This window comes from Hylobates moloch, unplaced genomic scaffold (assembly GCF_009828535.3).
Source record: "Hylobates moloch isolate HMO894 unplaced genomic scaffold, HMol_V3 SCAFFOLD_9, whole genome shotgun sequence".
Taxonomy (NCBI): Eukaryota; Metazoa; Chordata; class Mammalia; order Primates; family Hylobatidae; genus Hylobates; species Hylobates moloch.
In genome coordinates, this window is record NW_026652284.1 from 26,601,715 (window position 1) to 26,615,522 (window position 13,808).

Sequence of the window (13,808 nt, forward strand, 5' to 3'; positions counted from 1 at the left end):
GCCACTTGTTTTCTGCACATTCCCTGCTTTTTAAGGCAGCACATATTATGTGCCAGGCACTGCTGGGAAAGACAGAATAAGCTATAAACGTGGTGTTGAGACTACAACTTAAGTGATGTCAAGATGTCCTGAGGTGCCAGCCAGCTGTCAGTGTGACTGTAACAAAGGCTTCAAATCTGTCAAGAAGGAAGAAAAAGTTTTGAGTTTTGTTTGGGTATTTCTGTTTTGGGAGTCACTGGATTATTTTAAAATGCTGCATAGTACAATAGAGGCAGGATGGGCCAGGCGCGGTGGCTCACGCTTGTAATCCCAGCACTTTGGGAGGCCGAGGCAGGCGGATCACGAGGTCAGGAGATCGAGACCACGGTGAAACCCCGTCTCTACTCAAAATACAAAAAATTAGCCGGGCGTGGTGGCGGGCGCCTGTAGTCCCAGCTACTTGGAGAGGCTGAGGCAGGAGAATGGTGTGAACCCGGGAGGCGGTGCTTGCAGTGAGCCGAGATAGCGCCACTGCACTCCAGCCTGGGTGACAGAGCGAGACAGGCAGGTGGACTTTTTCCAAACAAATTTTTTTTTTGAGACAATTTTTGTCTTGTCCCTAGGAGATCAAAACTTGGCTCACTGACCTGGCCCCACTCAGCCTCCCAAGTAGCTGGGATTACAGGCATACGTCACCATGCCTGGCTAAATTTTTTTGTATTTTTAGTAGAGACGGGGTCTTGCCCCATTGGTCAGGCTGGCCCCGAACACCTGACCTCAGGTGATCTGCCCACCTCAGCCTCCCAAAGTGCTGGGATTATAGGCCTGAGCCACCGTGCCTGGCCGATTTTTTTTTTTTTTTTGAGACAATCGCTTTCTTTGCCCAGGCTGGAGTGCAATGGCGTGATCTTGGCTCACTACAACCTCTGCCTCCCAGGTTCAAGCGATTCTTCTGCCTCAGCATCTGAAGTAGATGGAATTACAGGCACACACCACCAAGCCCAGCTAATTTCTAAAATTATTTATTTACTTATTGAGGTGGAGTCTCGCTCTGTTGCCCAGGCTGGAGTACAATGGCACGATCTCGGCTCACTGCGACCTCCGCCTCCCAAGTTCAAGCAATTCTCCTGCCTCAGTCTCCCGAGTAGCTGGGACTACAGGCGCGTGCCACCATGCCTGGCCAATTTTTTGTATTTTTAGTAGAGACAGGGTTTCACTATGTTGGCCAGGCTGATCTCGAACTCCTGACCTCCTGATCTGCCCACCTCAGCCTCCCAAAGTGCTGGGATTACAGGCGTGAGCCACTGCACCCAGCAATTTATTTAGAGACTGAGTTTCGCTCTTGTTACCCAGGCTGGAATGCAGTGGTGCAATCTCAGCTCACTGCAACCTCCGCTTCCCGGGTTCAAGTGATTGTCCTGCCTCAGTAATCCCGAGTAGCTGGGATTACAGGCATGTGCCACCATGTCCAACTAATTTTTGTATTTTTAGTAGAGACGGGGTTTCACCATGTTGGCCAGGATGGTCTCGATCTCTTAACCTCGTGATCCACCTGCCTCGGCCTCCCAAAGTGCTGGGACAATAGGCATGAGCCACTGTGCCTGGCCAAACCAAGATTTTTTAAATACAGTACCATCTCTAGAAATGCTTACTGAGGCCAAGCACGGTGGCTCACGCCTGTAATTCCAGCACTTTGGGAGGTCGAGGTGGGTGGATCACTTGAGGTCAGGAGTTCGAGACCAGCCTGGCCAACATGGTGAAACCCCATCTCTACTAAAAAAAAAACTAGCCAGGCGTGGTGGCACATGCCTGTAATCCCAGCTACTGGGGAGGCTAAGGCAGGAGAATTGCTTGAACCCAGGAGGCGGAGGTTGCAGTGAACTGAAATCACGCCATTGCGCTCCAGCCTGGGTGAAGAAGCAAGACTCCATCTCAAAAAAAAAGGCTTACTGAGCTGCTTGTGTATTGTTTTCAGCAACTGATATACTTATTTAACCATCATTAGTTGCACAATAATAAAAAGTAGGGCATGCCCCACCACACCCAGCACTTTTTTTTTTTTTTTGAGACAGTGTCTTGTTTTGTTGCACAGGATGGAGTGCAGTGGCGCCACCTTAGCTCACTGCAGCATCTGCCTCCCAGGTTCCAGTGATTCTCCTGCCTCAGCCTCCCGGGTAGTTGGGATTACAGTCATGTGCCACTATGCCCGGCTAATTTTTATATTTTTAGTAGAGACAGAGTTTCACACCTTACACGGTAACTCTTAACAATGACATATTACTGTAGATTTTCACAAGCATTTGACCCACAAAAATCACAGAGCTAGGCCGGGCGTGGTGGCTCACGCTTGTAATCCCAGCACTTTGGGAGGCCGAGGCGGGCGAATCACGAGGTCAGGAGATCGAGACCACGGTGAAACCCCGTCTCTACTAAAAATACAAAAAATTAGCCAGGCGTGGTGGCGGGCGCCTGTAGTCCCAGCTACTCGGAGAGGCTGAGGCAGGAGAATGGCGTGAACCCGGGAGGTGGAGCTTGCAGTGAGCCGAGATTGCGCCACGGCACTCCAGCCTGGGCGACAGAGCAAGACTCCGTCTCAAGAAAAAAAAAAAATCACAGAGCTGACCTGTGCAATACAGTGGTCACTAGCCACATGTGGCTATTTACATTGAAATCAATTGGCCGGGTGTGGTGGCTCACGCCTGTAATCTCAGCACTTCGGGAGGCCGAGGTGGGTGGATCACGAGGTCAGGAGATTGAGACCATCCTGGCTAACACAGTGAAACCCCCTCTCTACTAAAAATACAAAAAATTAGCCAGTCGTGGTGGTGGGCACATGTAGTCCCAGCTACTCGGGAGGTTGAGGCAGGAGAATAGCATGAACCCGGGAGGCAGAGCTTGCCGTGAGCTGAGATTGTGCCACTGCACTCCAGCCTGGGTGACAGAGTGAGACAACATCTCAAAAAAAAAAAAAAAAAAAAAACTCAGTTTCAGTTGTATAAGCCACATTTCAAGTAGTCACTAGTGACAAGCTAGTACTTGTGGTATGGGACTGTGCAAATACAGCACATTTCTCATTGCAGAAAGTTACAATGGACAGTGCTGATACAAAGAATCCGTGTATGGTAACAGGAAAGTTGTATTAACACCAGGAGGATTATTGGATGTCAGAGACTTGGATAAATGAATATGATGTTAAAAAAAATGTAGTATGTGGCTCATGCCTGTAAACCTAGCACTTTGGGAGGCCGAGGCGGGCGGATCACTTGAGGTCAGCAGTTCAAAACCAGCTTGGCGATCATGGTGAAACCCCGTCTCTATGAAAAATACAAAAAAATTAGCTGGGCATGGTGGTGTGCACCTGTAATTCCAGCTACTCTGGAGGCTGAGGCAGAAGAATTGCTTGAACCTGGGAGGCGGAGGTTGCAGTGAGCCGAGATCATGCCACCACACTCCAGCCTGGGTGACAGAGGGAGACACCATCTCAGGAAATAAATTAGGCCTGGCGCGGTGGCTCATGCCTGTAATCCCAGCACTTTGGGAGGCCAAGGTGGGTGGATCACGAGGTCAGGAGTTCAAGACCAGCGAAGATGGTGAAACCCCATCTCTACTAAAAAATACAAAAAAATTAGCCGGGTGTGGCGTTGAGCACCTGTAATACCAGCTACTCGGGAGGCTGGGGCAGAGAATTGCTTCAACCTGGGAGGTGAAGGTTGCAGTGAGCCACAGTTGCACCACTGCACTCCAGCCTGGGCGACAGAGCAAGATCTCATCTCAAAAAAAATAAATAGGCCGGGCGCGATGGCTCACACCTGTAATCCCAGCACTATGGGAGGCCGAGGTGGGCGGATCATGAGGTCAGGAGATCGAGATCATCCTGGCTAACAGTGAAACCCCGTCTCTACTGAAAATAACAAAAAAATTAGCTGGGCATGGTGGCGGGTGCCTGTAGTCCCAGCTACTTGGGAGGCTGAGGCAGGAGAATGGTGTGAACCCGGGAGGCGGAGCTTGCAGTGAGCCGAGATAGCGCCACTGCACTCCAGCCTGGGCGACAGAGCGACACTCCGTCTCAAAAATAAATAAATAAAAATAAAAATAAATTTAAGAAAAATTTAAGGCCGGGCGTGGTAGCTCACGCCTGTAATCCCAACACTTTGGGAGGCTGAGGCAGGCAGATCACAAGGTCAGGAGATCTGAGACCATCTTGGCTAACACAGTGAAACCCCAACTCCACTAAAAATACAAAAAATTAGCCGGGTGTAGTGGTGGGTGTCTGTAGTCCCAGCTACTCGGGAGGCTGAGGCAGGAGAATGGCGTGAACCCAGGAGGCGGAGCTTGCAGTAAGCCGAGATCGTGCCACTGCACTCCAGCCTGGGTGACAGAGCAAGACTCCGTGTCAAAAAAAGAAAAAGAAAAAAAAAAAAAAAATATATATATATATATATATATATACTCTTTTTTCTTGAACTTGTAGTTTTGATGCAGGCACTATATTTTAATATTTGCTTTGTGAAAAGTACTTGTATGTCTGCTACTCCAGCCCCCAAAAAATCCTTTGGAATTATATTTATTGGAGTTTTCCCACTCAGCAATATAAGATGGCAGGGTGAAAGTACCTCCTTTTTGTTTTGTTTTGAGACAGGGTCTTACTCTGTTGCCTAGGCTGGAGTGCAGTAGCATGATCACCACTCACTGCAGCCTTGACTTCCCCAGGTTCAGGTGATCCTCCCACCTCAGCCTCCCAATAGCTGGGACCATAGGCATGTGTCACCACAGTTGGCTAATTTTTGTATTTTTTTGTAGTTAACAGGGTTTTGCCACAATGTACAGGCTGGTGTCGAACTCCTGGACTCAAGTGATCTGCCTGCCTCGGCCTCCCAAAATGTTGGGATTCCAGGCGTGAGCCACTACGCCTACAAAAGTACCTCGTTATTGGTCAGGTGCGGTGGTCACACCTGTGTAGGGACCAGCCCTACAGGGCCTGTGGGTTTTTCTCCACGTGTGTGTTGACCAGAGATTGTACAAATAAAGACACAAGACAAAGAGATAGAAGAAAAGATAGCTGGGCCGGGCGCAGTGGCTCACGCCTGTAATCCCAGCACTTTGGGAGGCCGAGGCAGGCGGATCACGAGGTCAGGAGATCATAGCCATCCTGGCTAACACAGTGAAACCCCGTCTCTACTAAAAATACAAAAAGAAATTAGTCGGGCATGGTGGCGGGTGCCTGTAGTCCCAGCTACTCAGGAGGCTGAGTCAGGAGAATGGCGTGAACCCGGGAGGCGGAGCTTGCAGTGAGCCGAGATTACACCACTGCACTCCAGCCTGGGCGACAGAGCGAGACTCTGTCTCAAAAAGAAAAAAAAAAAAAGAAAAGGCAACTGGGCCCCAGGGACTACTATCACCAAGATGCGGAGACTGGTAGTGGCCCCGAATGCCCGGCTGTGCTGTTATTTATTGTATACAAGGCAAGGGGGCAGGGTAAGGAGTGTCAGTCATCTCCAATGATAGGTAACGGTCACGCGACTCACGTGTCCACCAGACCCAGGGCGGGGGGGGGGCGGCCCTTACCTGTTTGGTAGCCGAGGCGGAGAGAGAGAGGGGACAGCTTACGTCATTATTTCTTCTATGCATTTCTCTGAGAGATCAAAGACTTTAATATTCTCACTAATTCTGCTACTGCTATCTAGAAGGCGGAGCCAGGTACAGGGCGGAACGTGAAAGTGGCCCAGGAGCATGACCGCTGAAGCACAGCATCACAGGGGGACGTTTAGGCCTCTGGATGGCTACAGGCAGGCTTGACTGATGTCAGGCCTTCCACAAGAGGTGGTGGAGCAGAGTCTTCTCTCACTCCCCTGGGGAAAGGGAGACTCCCGTTCCCGGTCTGCTAACTAATGGGTAATCAGTGCCTTCCCAGGCACTGGCGCTACTGCTAGGCCAAGGTCTGCTAAGTAACAGGTGCCTTCCTGGGCACTGGCGTTACCGCCCTTTAGTGGCCCTGTCCGGGTGTGACAGAGGGCTCACACTCTTGTCTTCTGGTCACTTCTCACCGTGTCCCTTCAGCTCCTATCTCTGTATGGCCTGGTTTTTCCTAGGTTATAATTGTAGAACAGATATTATTATAATATTGGAATAAAGAGTAATGCAACAAAGTAATGATTGATAATATTCATATAGAATCATGTCTATATGCTGTCTAATATAACTGTTCTTATTTTAAGGATTTTCTTTATTATACTGGAACAGCTTGTGCCTTCAGTCTGTCGCCTCGGCAGCTGGGTGGCCTGCCGCCCACACACCTGTAATCCCAGTGCTTAGGGAGGCTGAGGTGGGCCGCTCACCTGAGGTCAGGAATTCGAGACCAGCCTGGCCAACATGGTGAAACCCTGTATCTACTGAATCTACTAAAAATATAACAAATTAGCTGAGTATGGTGGTATGCAGCTGTAGTCTCAGCTACTCAGGAGGCTGAGGCTCGAGAATCGCTTGAACCCAGGACGGGGAGGTTGCGGTGAGCCGAAATCGTGCCACTGCACTCCAGCCTGGGTGACAGAGTGAGAGTCTCTCAAAAAAAGTACCTCCTTTTTTTTTTTTTTTTTTTTTTTTTGGAGACAGAGTCTCGCTTTGTCACCCGGGCTGGAGTGCAATGGTGCGATCTCAGCTCACTGTAACCTTCACCTCCCGGGTTCAAGCGATCCTCCTGCCTCAGCCTCCTGAGTAGCTAGGAGTCCAGGTGTGCACCACCATGTCCGGCTAATTTTTTTGTATTTTTAGTAGAGACGGGGTTTCGCCATGTTGGCCAAGCTGGTCTCAAACTCCCGACGTCAAGTGATCCAACCGCCTCGGCTTCCCAAATTGTTGGGATTACAGGCGTGAGCCACCACGCCCGGCCAGTATCTCATTCTTAATAGCACGTATGCATTGGGACTTCAAGTAGGGTAGGCATTGTACTGAGCACTTTACATGCAATAGCTTGTTTAATCCTCACATCAGCTCTACTATCCTTCAGGGAACAGTCCCTGCCAGTTGAAGTGACTTGCTTGAGGTCAGGAGGCTACCAAGTGCATAGTCTATTCAGCCTCCACCTGAGCCAAGAACCTCAGTAATTTTTCCTCATATTGTACCTAAGAGTTATAAAGTTCCCTAGATGTTTTATGTATATTAGAACAGTACCAGCCATGTAGTAAATGCTCTACAATTCTTTGCTGCTATGATTATTTTACATTTTATATTCCCTGTAGTTAATAATTGCCTTGTTTTTAATGTGCTTTGTTTTGTTTGTATAAGTATCATTAATTCAGTTCCAATATATCAGAAGTATAAATCTTTTGGGTGTTCAAACACATCACCTACTTTCAATTTTATCTTTTCCTCCATCCTCTCCCAACCTGGATTAGTTACCCCGAAATAAATGTAATGTAATACAACATATGGCTCTGTTATAAATAATACTTACAGTCATAATAATGTGGATGTTCAACAATGCTTTAACAAAATATCAGGAAGGCTGGGCACGGTGGCTCACACCTGCAATCCCAGCATTTTGGGAAGCCGAGGTGGGAGGATTCCATGAAGGCAGGAGTTTGAGACCGGCCTGGGTGACATAGTGAGACATCCCCCTGCATCCAATCTCTACCAAAAAAAAAAATTATGGGTGTGGTGGTGCACACCTGTAGACCCAGCTATTGAGGGCAGGGAGGCTCAGGTGGGAGGACTGCTTGAGCCCAGGATATCCAAGCTGCAGGGGCCATGATTATAACACTGTACTCCAGCCTGGGTGACAGAGCAAGACCCTGTTTTTTAAAAAGTTGGGGTACGGTGGCTCACGCCAGTAATTCCAGCACTTTAGGAGACCGAGGCAGGTGGATCATCTAAGGTCAGGAGTTCGAGGCCAGCCGGACCAACATAGTGAAACCCCGTCTCTACCAAAAATACAAAAATTAGCTGGGTGTGGTGATGGGTGCCTGTAGTTCCAGCTAGTCTGGAGGCTGAGACAGGAGAATCACTTGAACCTGGGTGGCAGAGGTTGCAGTGAGCGGAGACCCTGCCATTGCATTCCAACCTGGGTAACACAGCGAGACTCCATCTCAAAAACAAAAAAGAGGCTGAGCACGATGGCTCATGCCTGTAATCTCAGCACTCTGGGAGGCCGAAGTGGGCAGATCACCTGAGGTTGGGAGTTTGAGACTAGCCTGACCAACATGGAGAAACCCCGTCCCCACTAAAAATACAAAATTAGCTGGGCATGGTGGCACATGCCTGTAATCCTAGCTACTTAGGAGACTGAGGCAGGAGAATAGCTTGAGCCTGGGAGGAGGAGATTGCAGTGAGCCAAGATCATGCCACTGCACTCCAGCCTGGGCAACAAGCGCGAAACTCCATCTTAAAAAAAAAAAAGAGGCCGGGCGGCAGTGGCTCACGCCTGTAATCCCAGTACTTTGGGACGCTGAGGTGGGCAGATCACGAGGTCAGGAGATCGAGACCATCCTGGCTAACATGGTGAAACCCCGTCTCTACTAAAAAAATACAAAAAATTAGCTGGGCGTGGTGGCGGGTGCCTGTAGTCCCAGCTACTAGGGCGGCTGAGGCAGGAGAATGGCGTGAACCTGGGAGGCAGAGCTTGCAGTGAGCCGAGATCGCACCAAAAAAAAAAAAAAAAAGAAAGAAAACATAGGAGATGGAGAGATAAGTGTCTATGTATATGGGGAGGGGGCAGCCGCTAAATACCTGAAACTGCAAGTAAAAAAGTAGTGTAGTAGAAAGTATATATTTTAAAACACACAGGTGGGTTCTAGGAAAAAGACTTGGAAATAGTCGACTCAAGGGAGTGGAAATTGGGGGGCAGAGGGTAAGAGACCACTGTCTCTTTCCATTTTTTTAAGACAGAGTGTCTCTCTGTCCCCCAGGCTGGAGTGCAGTGGCACGACCTTGGCTCACTGCAACCTCCGCCTCCCAGGTTCAAGCAATTCTCATGCCTCAGCCTCCTGAGTAGCTGGGATTACAGGCGCGTGCCACCAAGCTCTGCTAATTTTTGTATTTTTAGTAGAGATGGGGTTTCACCATGTTGGCCAGGCTGGTCTCGAACTCCTGACCTCAGGTGATCTGCCTGCCTCGGCCTCCCAAAGTGCTGGGATTACAGGTGTGAGCCCCTGCACCCAGCCAAAAATAAAATTTTTTAATAAAGAGCACAGCACAGTGACTGGCAAATAAAACTAAATTAATAGCTATCAGTTATAATTTTAAGGCTTCCAACTGCCATGTTGGGGGGTTTACTGAATGCTAGGCATTGGGCCAACTACTTTCCCAACTTATTTTTTTCCTCACAACCACCCTGTGGGGTAAGTAAGCAACATCCACATTAGGCCCAGAAGTTAAATAAATAATTAGCAAGAGGTGGGGCCGGGATTATGTGCCATTTGTTTGAATCTACAGCCAAAATGCCTAACCACTACACTACTATTGCAGTGATGGTAGGATGTGGCCGGAAACATGGCAACTCGTCGTTGAACCTCAGGTGTTCAGACTGATGAGTCTTTGGCTTGAGAGCACAACACCCTAAGTTGAGGATGTATAGACTGGTAGGAAAGGACTTTGGGTGCCCATTAGCCCAGAGGGAGCCCCAGAAAGTGGCCTTAAAACACTTGGAGTGAGTTTCACTGTCAGAGATGCCAATCACTGCATACAGAAGAAGCTTTCCATACTGACGACTGGGCACCAAAGTAAGTCCGAGGCCTGGGATACTCCCAGAATAGGAGCATCTCAAAATTAAACTGTCTGGATTGTCTAGCCATCTAAATCGTGTTTATGAGGGCACACTGTGGGCAGGTCACTGTTCTGGGACTAGTCAGAACTCCAGGTGATTTGGAGTAGGGTAGTGGGACTCAAGAAAATAGAGGCCAGGAGCAGTGGCTCACACCTGTAATCCCAGCACTTTGGGAGGCCGAAGCGGGTGGTTCACCTGAGGTCAGGAGTTCAAGACCAGCCTGGCCAACATGGTGAAACCCCATCTCTACTAAAAATACAAAAATCAGCTGGGCGTGGTGGCGCCAGCCTGTAATCCTAGCTACTTGGGAGGCTGAGGCAGGAGGATCTCTTGAACCCGGGAGTCAAAGGTTGTAGTGACCTGGATAGCACCACTGCATACCAGCCTGGGCAACAGGAGCAAAACTTCGTCTCAAAAAAAAAAAAAAAATAGAGTGACAGAACTTGGGGACTGATTGGTTGCCAGATGACAAGGTTACTCCAATTTACACTGCCTTTGATTCTTCCCACCTCCCACCCAAGGGCCCTATATGGGAATGAGGGAAGAATCCCATTCCAGCTCCAACAAGTCTCATGTTTTTCAGACTGGTAAACGCGGAGTGAGGGAATGGCTTGCACAGAGCAGTGGCTTGCCCTGGGTCACAGTGAGACGGTAAGAACAGGGCTTGGCTTCAGCTCACCAAGACTAGAGCAGCAATTTCCAACCTTTTTTGGCACCATGGACTGGTTTTCTGGAAGACAATTTCCACGGACAGAGACGGGATGGTTTTGGGATGACTCAAGCATATTACATTTATTGTGCACTTTATTATTATTTATGTAATGTTGTAATGTATAATGAAATGATTATATAACTCACCATAATGTAGACTCAGTGGGAGCCCTGAGCTTGTTTTCCTGCAACTAGACAGTCCCCTCTGGGGGTGATGGGAGACGGTGACAGATCATCAGGTATTAGATTCTCATAAGGAGGCCGGGCATGGTGGCTGACGCCTGTAATCTCAACACTTTGAGAGGCTGAGGTGGATGGATCACCTGAGGACAGGAGTTTGAGACCAGCCTGGCTAACATGGCGAAACCCCATCTCTATTAAAAATACAAAAAAATTGGCGGGCGTGGTGGCTCACATCTTTAATCCCAGCACTTTGGGAGGCCAAGGAGGGCAGATCGTGAGGTGAGGACATCGAGACCATCCTGGCTAACACGGTGAAACCCTGTCTGTACTAAAAATACAAAAAAATTAGCAGGGCATGGTAGCGGGCGCCTGTAGTCCCAGCTACTTGGGAGGCTGAGGCAGAAGACTGGCGTGAACCTGGGAGGCGGAGCTTGCAGTGAGCCAAGATCACGCCACTGCACTCCAGCCAGGGTGAGAGCGAGACTGTCTCAAAAGAAAAAAAAAAAAACCCACACCACCATACCCACTAACTCTGAAGCTTTAGTCATATAAAGAAAAATAGCCATTATATATTGTTCTTTTGTGCTCTTATAATGTGTAACCATGCCCTTTACTTAAAGAATTCCAGGATCTAAAAAAAAAAAAAAAGAAGAAAAATGAAGCCGGGCGTGGTGGCTCACGCCTGTAATCCCAGCACTTTGGGAGGCCAAGGTGGGGGGATCATGAGGTCAGGAGTTCAAGACCAGCCTGGCCAACATAGTGAAACCCGGCCTCTACTAAAAATACAAAAAAAAAAAAAAAAAAAAGGCCGGGCCACACCTATAACCACATTTTGGGAGGCCAAGGCAGGAGGATCACTTGACCTAGGATCCAAAAAACTTGCAAGTGTAGGGGTGCACACCTGTAATCCCAGCTACTCTGGAGGCTGAGGCAGGAGGATCACTTGAGTCCAGGAGTTTCAGGCTGCAGTGAGCCGAGATTGTGCCAATGTGCTCCAGCCTGGGCGACAGAGAGAGACCCTCAGAATGACTGACAAATAAATAAATAAATAAATAAATAAATAAAATAAAAATAATTCTAGGATCTGGCCTTAATTATCCAGCCAAGGCTGTGGAATGTCTCATCTCAGGAAGAAATGCGGAACACTTCATTTACAGCCTCCTTGCTGACAGCCAAACTACCAGGTAGCCCAGTACTCAAGATAATCATTGGCTGGGCGTGGTGGGTGGCTCACGCCTGTAATCCCAGCACTTTGGGAGGCCGAAGTGGGTGGATCACCCCAGGTCAGGAGTTCGAGACCAGCCTGACCAACATGGTGAAACCCCGTCTCTACTGAAAATACAAAAATTAGCTGTGCCTGGTGGTGGGCGCCTGTAATCCCAGCTACTCAGGAGGCGAAGCAGGAGAATAGCTAGAACCCAGGAGGCTAGATTCTAGCTATTCTGAGCCGAGATTGCGCCATTGCACTCCAGCCTGGGCGACAAAGGAAGACTCCGTCTCAAAAAAAAAAAAAAAAAAGATAATCATTACAACAGGATATACTGACCTGCATACCCCATCCTTATAAGCTTTGTCCTGCCCAGCCTGTATACCCTACACTTGATATCACTTTCTGTGCTTTGCCTAATAAAAAATCTCAACCAGCTCTTTTCGGAGAGTCAGGGAATTCTCACTCTTTTGTGCTGCCTCCCTTATACCCAGGCATAAGCTCCAATGAAGACTTGTCTGGGAAAACTCTTTTGGCCTCATGTTAATTTCTTGTTTTATTTTTATTTTATTTTTTTGAAACGGAGTCTTGCTCTGTCGCCCAGGCTGGAGTGCAGTGGCGCAATCTCGGCTCACTGCAAGCTCCGCCTCCCGGGTTCACGCCATTCTCCTGCCTCAGCCTCTCCGAGTAGCTGGGACTACAGGCGCCCGCCACCACGCCCGGCTAATTTTTTTGTATTTTTAGTAGAGACGGGGTTTCACCGTGGTCTCGATCTCCTGACCTCGTGATCCGCCCGCCTCGGCCTCCCAAAGTGCTGGGATTACAAGCGTGAGCCACCGCGCCCGGCCTGGCCTCATGTTAATTTCTGTTGCACTGAGAGCCCAAGAACCCCTGGTAACAACAGGGAGGTAGTGGAACCGGGTTGTCCAGAGGGATGTTTTCACTTTCTTGGATGCACTTGTATCTGCAGTTTTTTACAATGAGCATATATTAATGTTGTAATTATGTGTGTGTTTGTGTGTGTGTGTGTACGTGTGTATGTTTTTGTTTTTTTTTAAAATTTGAGATAGAGTCTCACTCTGTCGCCCAGACTGGAGTACAGTGGCGCCATCTCGGCTCACTGCAGCCTCTGCCTCCCGGGTTCAAGTGATTCTCCTGTCTCAGCCTCCTGAGTAGCTGGGACTACAAGCGCACACCATCACACTCGGCTAATTTTTGTATTTTTAGTAGAGACGGGGTTTCACCATGTTGGCCAGGATGGTCTCGATCTCCTGACCTCGTGATCCGCCCACCTTGGCCTCCCAAAGTGCTGCGATTACAGGCGTGAGCCACCGCGCCCGGCCTTGTTTGTTTTCTTTTTTTCTTTTTTTTTTTTCTTTTTTTTGAGACAGGGTCTCGCTGTCGCCCAGGCTGGAGTGCAGTGGCACGATCTCGGCTCACTGCAGGCTCCGCCCCCCAGGGTTCACGCCATTGTCCTGCCTCAGCCTCCCGAGTAGCTGGGACTACAGGCACCCGCCATCTCGCCCGGCTAATTTTTTGTATTTTTAGTAGAGACGGGGTTTCACTGTGTTAGCCAGGATGGTCTCGATCTCCTGACCTCGTGATCCGCCTGCCTCGGCCTCCCAAAGTGCTGGGATTACAGGCGTGAGCCACCGCGCCCAGCTGTTTTCTAAATATGTAAAGTCAGAAATAAACCCAAGTAACGAGCATACATATATATATGTGTGTGTGTGTGTGTGTGTGTGTGTGTGTGTGTGTGTGTGTATATATGTATATATGTGCGTATATGTGTGTGTGTGTATATATGTATATATGTGTGTATATATGTGTGTGTGTGTGTGTATATATATATATATATATATATATATATATATATATATATATATGGAATCTTGCTCTGTCACCAGGCTGGAGTGCAATGGCGCAATCCCGGCTCACTGCAACCTCGGCCCCCTGGGTTTAAGCGATTCT